The 5,528-nt window shown below is 41.7% G+C and overlaps 1 long non-coding RNA gene across 1 annotated transcript; it reads left to right on the top strand.

The window, feature by feature from the left end:
• The first annotated feature begins 37 nt into the window (after positions 1 to 37).
• On the top strand, positions 38 to 4,661 carry LOC132393349 (uncharacterized). The gene is made up of 3 exons (XR_009511845.1): positions 38 to 87; positions 973 to 1,039; positions 3,356 to 4,661. It is a non-coding gene; the product is annotated as an uncharacterized LOC132393349 (long non-coding RNA).
• The last annotated feature ends 867 nt before the right edge of the window (positions 4,662 to 5,528 follow it).

The raw sequence follows: 5,528 nt of genomic DNA, 5'->3' as shown, positions 1-5,528 counted from the left end.
ACGTCAAAGGGGCGGGTGAGTGACGCGCTGTTATATCCAATCACGGCTTTCTTATTGCGGTGAGTGACGGCGGCAACTATGAAAAATGTACGGTGTATTGTGCTCGCGCCTGCTATTATTTGTGTTATCCAAGCACGTCTTTCCCTCCCCCACCTCCTGCTTTCGGCAGGATATCGCTCCGTCCTCGACGCCCGAGTCCATTCGTCCCTCCCCACTGATAGCCCTTGCGGGCCCCAAACAGTCCTTCCCGCTGAGGCGACACGTCGCCTGCGAGCCTGGTCTCCTGTACGTCGCTGAGATCCGATGCAGATTGGGAGACCACTTCGCTGAACCTCTACGCTCCGTCCGCTAGGAGAGCAGGATCTCCCAGTGGCCTCCCATTTCAATTCCACTTCCCATTCCCATTTCCACATGTCAGTCCATGGCCTCCTCTACTGTTGTATGAGGCCACTCTCTGGTTGGAGGAACAACACCTTACATCTCGGTAGACTCCAACCTGATGGCATGAACATCTCGTAATTGCCCCCCTTCACTATTCCACATTCCTATTGCCCTCACTCTATCCGTACTTGCCCATCTCTTCCCCTTCTTCCATTGTCTTCTGTCCTCTCCTAGCAGATTCTCACTTCTCCAGTCCTTTATCTCTTTTCACCAACTTCTCAACTCCTTACTTCATCGGTCCCTGCCCTCTTGGTTTTACCTATCACCTACCTCCATATACCTCTTCCTCCCCTCCCCCCACCTTCTTACTCTGGTATTTCTGTTTTTTTTTTCAATCCTGATGAAGGGTCTCTGCCTGAAACGTTGACTATTACTCTTTTCCATAGATGCTGCCTGTCTTGCTGAGTTCCTCCTGCACTTTGTGTGTGCTGCTCAGATATCCAGCATCTGCAGATTTTCTCACATTTATCATCTCAACTGCTGGTTCTTAAATAGTTTAACAAATTTAACTGAAGTTTTTCTTAATTTTAGGTGGGATCACAAATGGATCTCTTGGCACTAACAAAATACTCTGACATTTATTATGACATTTGTGAGGGTAAGCGTTCGGCACGGTCTAGAAGGGCCGAGATGGCCTGTTTCCGTGCTGTAATTGTTTTATGGTTATATGATTCTCATGCTCTTTTCTCCATCCCCTTCCTTGTTGATCATAACTATGGAGTCATATTGCCTACTGCAGTTTCTATGTCTTATGTTTTCAATTCCTATAGTGGAGTAACCAGACCTGCACACAATACTCCACCTGTGGCCTATTTAATGTCTTACAGGTTGTTACACCGACAACAGAGGTGATTGGAGTATCACAATGTGTAAGGTCTGCACATTTCTTTCCACGTTAGTTATAAGAGAACTTGATAGGTCTTCACAACTTTGAAACGGTTTCATCCATTACCATTCCTAAGATTAACTTTGTAAAATATTTTTCATTTGAATTTACATATCTCAGTAACCTTACTGCAATTTGTATCTTCAGACCAGAACACTGGTTTTAGTGAAGTATTTGATTCAGAATGTTAACGTCAGTGTTAAAACCAAAAGCATTAACTTCTGCCTAAGCAAGGTCCTGGACCCATCCACTGCAATTTACCTGTTGCCACAATAGGTCTACAGTGGATACAATCTCACTAGTTCTCCACTCCACCTTGGATCACCTGGACAATAGTAATACCTACATCAGGCTGCTGTTTTTTGACTACAGCTTAGTGTTCAACACAATCATGCCTAAGTTCTAATCAACAAGCTCCATAACCTGGTTGCTTGTACCTCCCCTACAATGGATCCTTGACTTTTATCACTGGGAAACCACAGTCTGTGCAGATCGGACTTAACATCTCCTCCTCTCTGACAATCAACACTGGTGCACCTCAAAGATGTGTGCTTAGCCCACTGCTCTACTCTTTCCCCACCAATGATTGTGTGCCTAGGTACAGCTCAAATGCCAATGGCACAATTATTGTTGGTAGAATTTCAGAGGGTCACAAGGAGGTGTACAGGAGCAAGATATAGTAGACCAGCTGGTTGAGTAGTGTTGCAACACCAACATTGCACTCAACGTCAGTAAGACCAAGGAATTGATTGTGGACTTCAAGAAGGGGGAAGTCGAAGGCGCACACATTAGTTTTCATTGCAGAATCAGGAGTGGAAATAGTGAGCAGTTCCTGGATGGCAACATCTCTGAAGATCTACCCTGGGCACAGCATATTGATGCAATTATAAAGAAGGCACTACAGTGGCTTTATTTCATTTAGAGTTTGAGGAAATTTAGTATATCACCAAAGACACTCAGAAATTTCTACAGATGTACTGTGGAGAGCATTCTAACTATCTGGTATGGAGGGTCATAAAAAAAGCTGCAGAAAGTTGTACACTAAGCCAGCTCCATCATGGGCACTAGCCTCCCAGCATCCAGGACACTTCCATTAAGAACTCACATCATTTATGACATGCCTTTTTTCATTGCTACTGTCAAGGAGTGACCAGAGTCTGACGACATACACATTTCAGGAATAGTTCTTCCCCTCCTCCATCAGATTTCTGAATGGACAATGATTCTGATACTGATTTTGATTCTGAATGTGTTTGGTCTCTGCCTGGCACCTCCATTGAGTTGTCTGTGGTTTTTTTTTAGTTGGATTACAATGTCTTGTAAGGATTTCAAATCGGTAGATCTAGTAGTATATTTAGAAATATACATTTGTCACATTCTATAAATCTTAAAAAGGTAGTGTGTTGTTACCTTTTAATAATTGGATTAATGTTCAAATTTCTTAAAATGCTTTGCAAAATATGTCATGTTGTTCAAGTCCCAGAACCCCAATCCATTAAATGTAATCACTGTCTTGTTTAATATACATCAATAAAGGAAATTCATGACTCAAATATTGCCTGTGTTGTTGAAACAAAACCTGGATTAGAGATATGCCTTCATTGCTTGGGGCATCAGTATATCTGAGGGTTGGTCACACAACATTCTGTGCCTGTTAGTGCAGCATGGGATTTGCTAATGAGATAGCCTGCTGAAACAGAATCAGATCATGCCAAAGTCACTCAGCAAGTTACACAATATCTGGGAAAAGAGAAATGAGACCAGTATTTCAATCTGGTGACATTTCTTCAGAATTGGAGAAGTGAGTTGCAGAATGGGCAAGAAATGGAAAGGAAATGGCTGGTATGGTGGACTCCAGGGTTGTCCTGATCATTCTTTGGCTTTCAATGCTGGCAAATAGAAAAAGACAACAAAATAACATGATCACTTGCATAGGACACCACTTGTACAATGTTCAAAGTAAATGTATTATCAAAGTACATGCTGTATATGTCACCAAATACTACCTCGAGTTTCATTTTCTTACAGGCATTCACAGCAGAAGAAAGGAGTACAACAGAATCAGTGAAAAACTACACTACATCCAAACATTGACAAACAGCCAATGTGCAAAAGGAGACAAAATGTTCAAAAAAGGTTAAATAAATAAAACTGAGAACATGAGTTGTAGAGTTCTTGAAAGTGAGTCTATGGTTTTGCAGAATCAATTCAGAATTGAAGTAAGTGAAGTTATCCACACTTGTGCAGGAGCCTGATGGTTGCAGGGTAATAAATGAGATTGAACCTGTGGTGTGGAATCTAAGGCTCCTATACCTCCTATCCGGTGGGAGCAGGGAGAATAGAGCATGGCCTTCAACATGGGAGTCTTTGACAATGTTTGCTGAGGTTATGTCACAAGTGAATGACTTTGAATCCGAATTGACCATTTGTGAAACAGGAAAGGAGAGCTGGCTGAAATTGTTGAATTCAGTACTAAGTTCTAACTGCTGCAGCTGACCTGGATAGAAGGTGTTATGCTGTTAAGCCAAAGATGGAATGGAAGTGGAAATGAAGAATCAAAGTGACATGTGACTGCAGCTCAGATTCCTTTTGCAGACTGAATGGAAGTTTTCTACATGGTGGTCACAAAAACTGTGTTTGGTTTCTCTCATGCAGAGGATATCTTATTAAGATGGTATCTGGGAGTGCAGTTAGACGAGAAGCTAGACTGGACTGCCAACACAGATGCCCTGTGCAGGAAAGCACAGAATCGACTGTACTTCCTCAGAAGGCTGGTGTCATTCAATGTTTGTAGTGAGATGCTGAAGATGTTCTATCGGTCAGTTGTGGAGAGCTTCCTCTTTGTGTTGGCGTGGTGGGGAGGCAGCATTAAGAAGAGGGACCCCTCACGTCTTAATAAGCTGGTAAGGAAGGCGGGCTCTGTCGTGGGCACAGAACTGGAGAGTATGATATCGGTGGCAGAGCGGAGGGCGCTGAGTAGGCTACGGTCAATCATGGAAAACCCTGAACATCCTCAGCACAGCACCATCCAGAGACAGAGAAGCAGCTTCAGTGGCAGGTTGCTGTCAATGCAATGCTCCTCAGACAGGATGAAGAAATCATTACTCCCCAACGCCATTCGGCTCTACAATTCAACCACCAGGGGCAAGACATGTTAAGTGCCGGGGTTAGGACTGAGCTTAAGTTACCACTCAATGCACTTTAGTAAACTATTTAAGAACTTTTTAAAAGCTATTTATTAATGCTTCTTGGGAGGGTGATTTTAGATGCATATCATATTTATACTGAGTTAAATACTGTATGTAATTAGTTTTGCTATAATAAGTGTATGGGACACAGGAAAAATGTTGAATTTCCCCTTGGGGATGAATAAAGTATCTATCATTCATTCATCATCATCATTCATTCATCAAATATCTACAATTATTTTGCTTCCTGAACTCTATTAAGATTTAGCAGAATTCATGAGGATTTGCCTGGAGGCTACACTGTCAGGTGGAATGCAATGAATTTCAGTCCAAAATTCTCACCCAAATTCTTGCCTTCTCTCTGATGGCAGTCATCGCACATGTTATCATCATTTAGAATTGTTTTGAATATCATTCTTCAGGCAGGATAAAGAAAGAAATACTTTTAAAAGCTTTTAAAGGATGGTGTATCAATACAACATAAAAGGTCCATATTAAAGGCATTTAATTGCAAATAACTTAATAAATTCTTTATTACAACAACAGAAGGGCATTTGCCCATCGTCAGAACAATTCCAGCATTCAGGTTTGAGCTGACACCTAGCAACTAACTATTGAATGCCAGCTGAGACCTCTAAAAAGGACATGCTTAATTATATCCCCTTGATATTCAATCCATTGAATCTTCATTACCAGCACTCTGGTCTCATAAGTTAGAAATATATAACAATATCTACAAGAACAGGTCAGAGACTGTATACTCTGGCTGCTGGGACACCTCTTAACTAATGAAGCCTCTATATCATCTACAAGTCACAATTAAAAATGTAGTGGAAGTTTTTCCTTTGCTTTGCTAAATTTAACCCCAAGAAAGCCCCGAAGTCCAATAATACCATTTAATGTGAATATCTTTTAATTGGTGCCCCATTCACCAGTGAACTGGCATCTGCAGCATAGACTGCAATAACTTCACACCTTCAAGTGTGTGACCTCTACAAGTGAGATAGACAAGG

The sequence above is a fragment of the Hypanus sabinus genome, chromosome 4 (assembly GCF_030144855.1).
Source record: "Hypanus sabinus isolate sHypSab1 chromosome 4, sHypSab1.hap1, whole genome shotgun sequence".
Lineage (NCBI taxonomy): Eukaryota > Metazoa > Chordata > Chondrichthyes > Myliobatiformes > Dasyatidae > Hypanus > Hypanus sabinus.
Note: the sequence above shows the minus strand (reverse complement) of the source record. Positions and strands in the feature narration are given on the sequence as shown.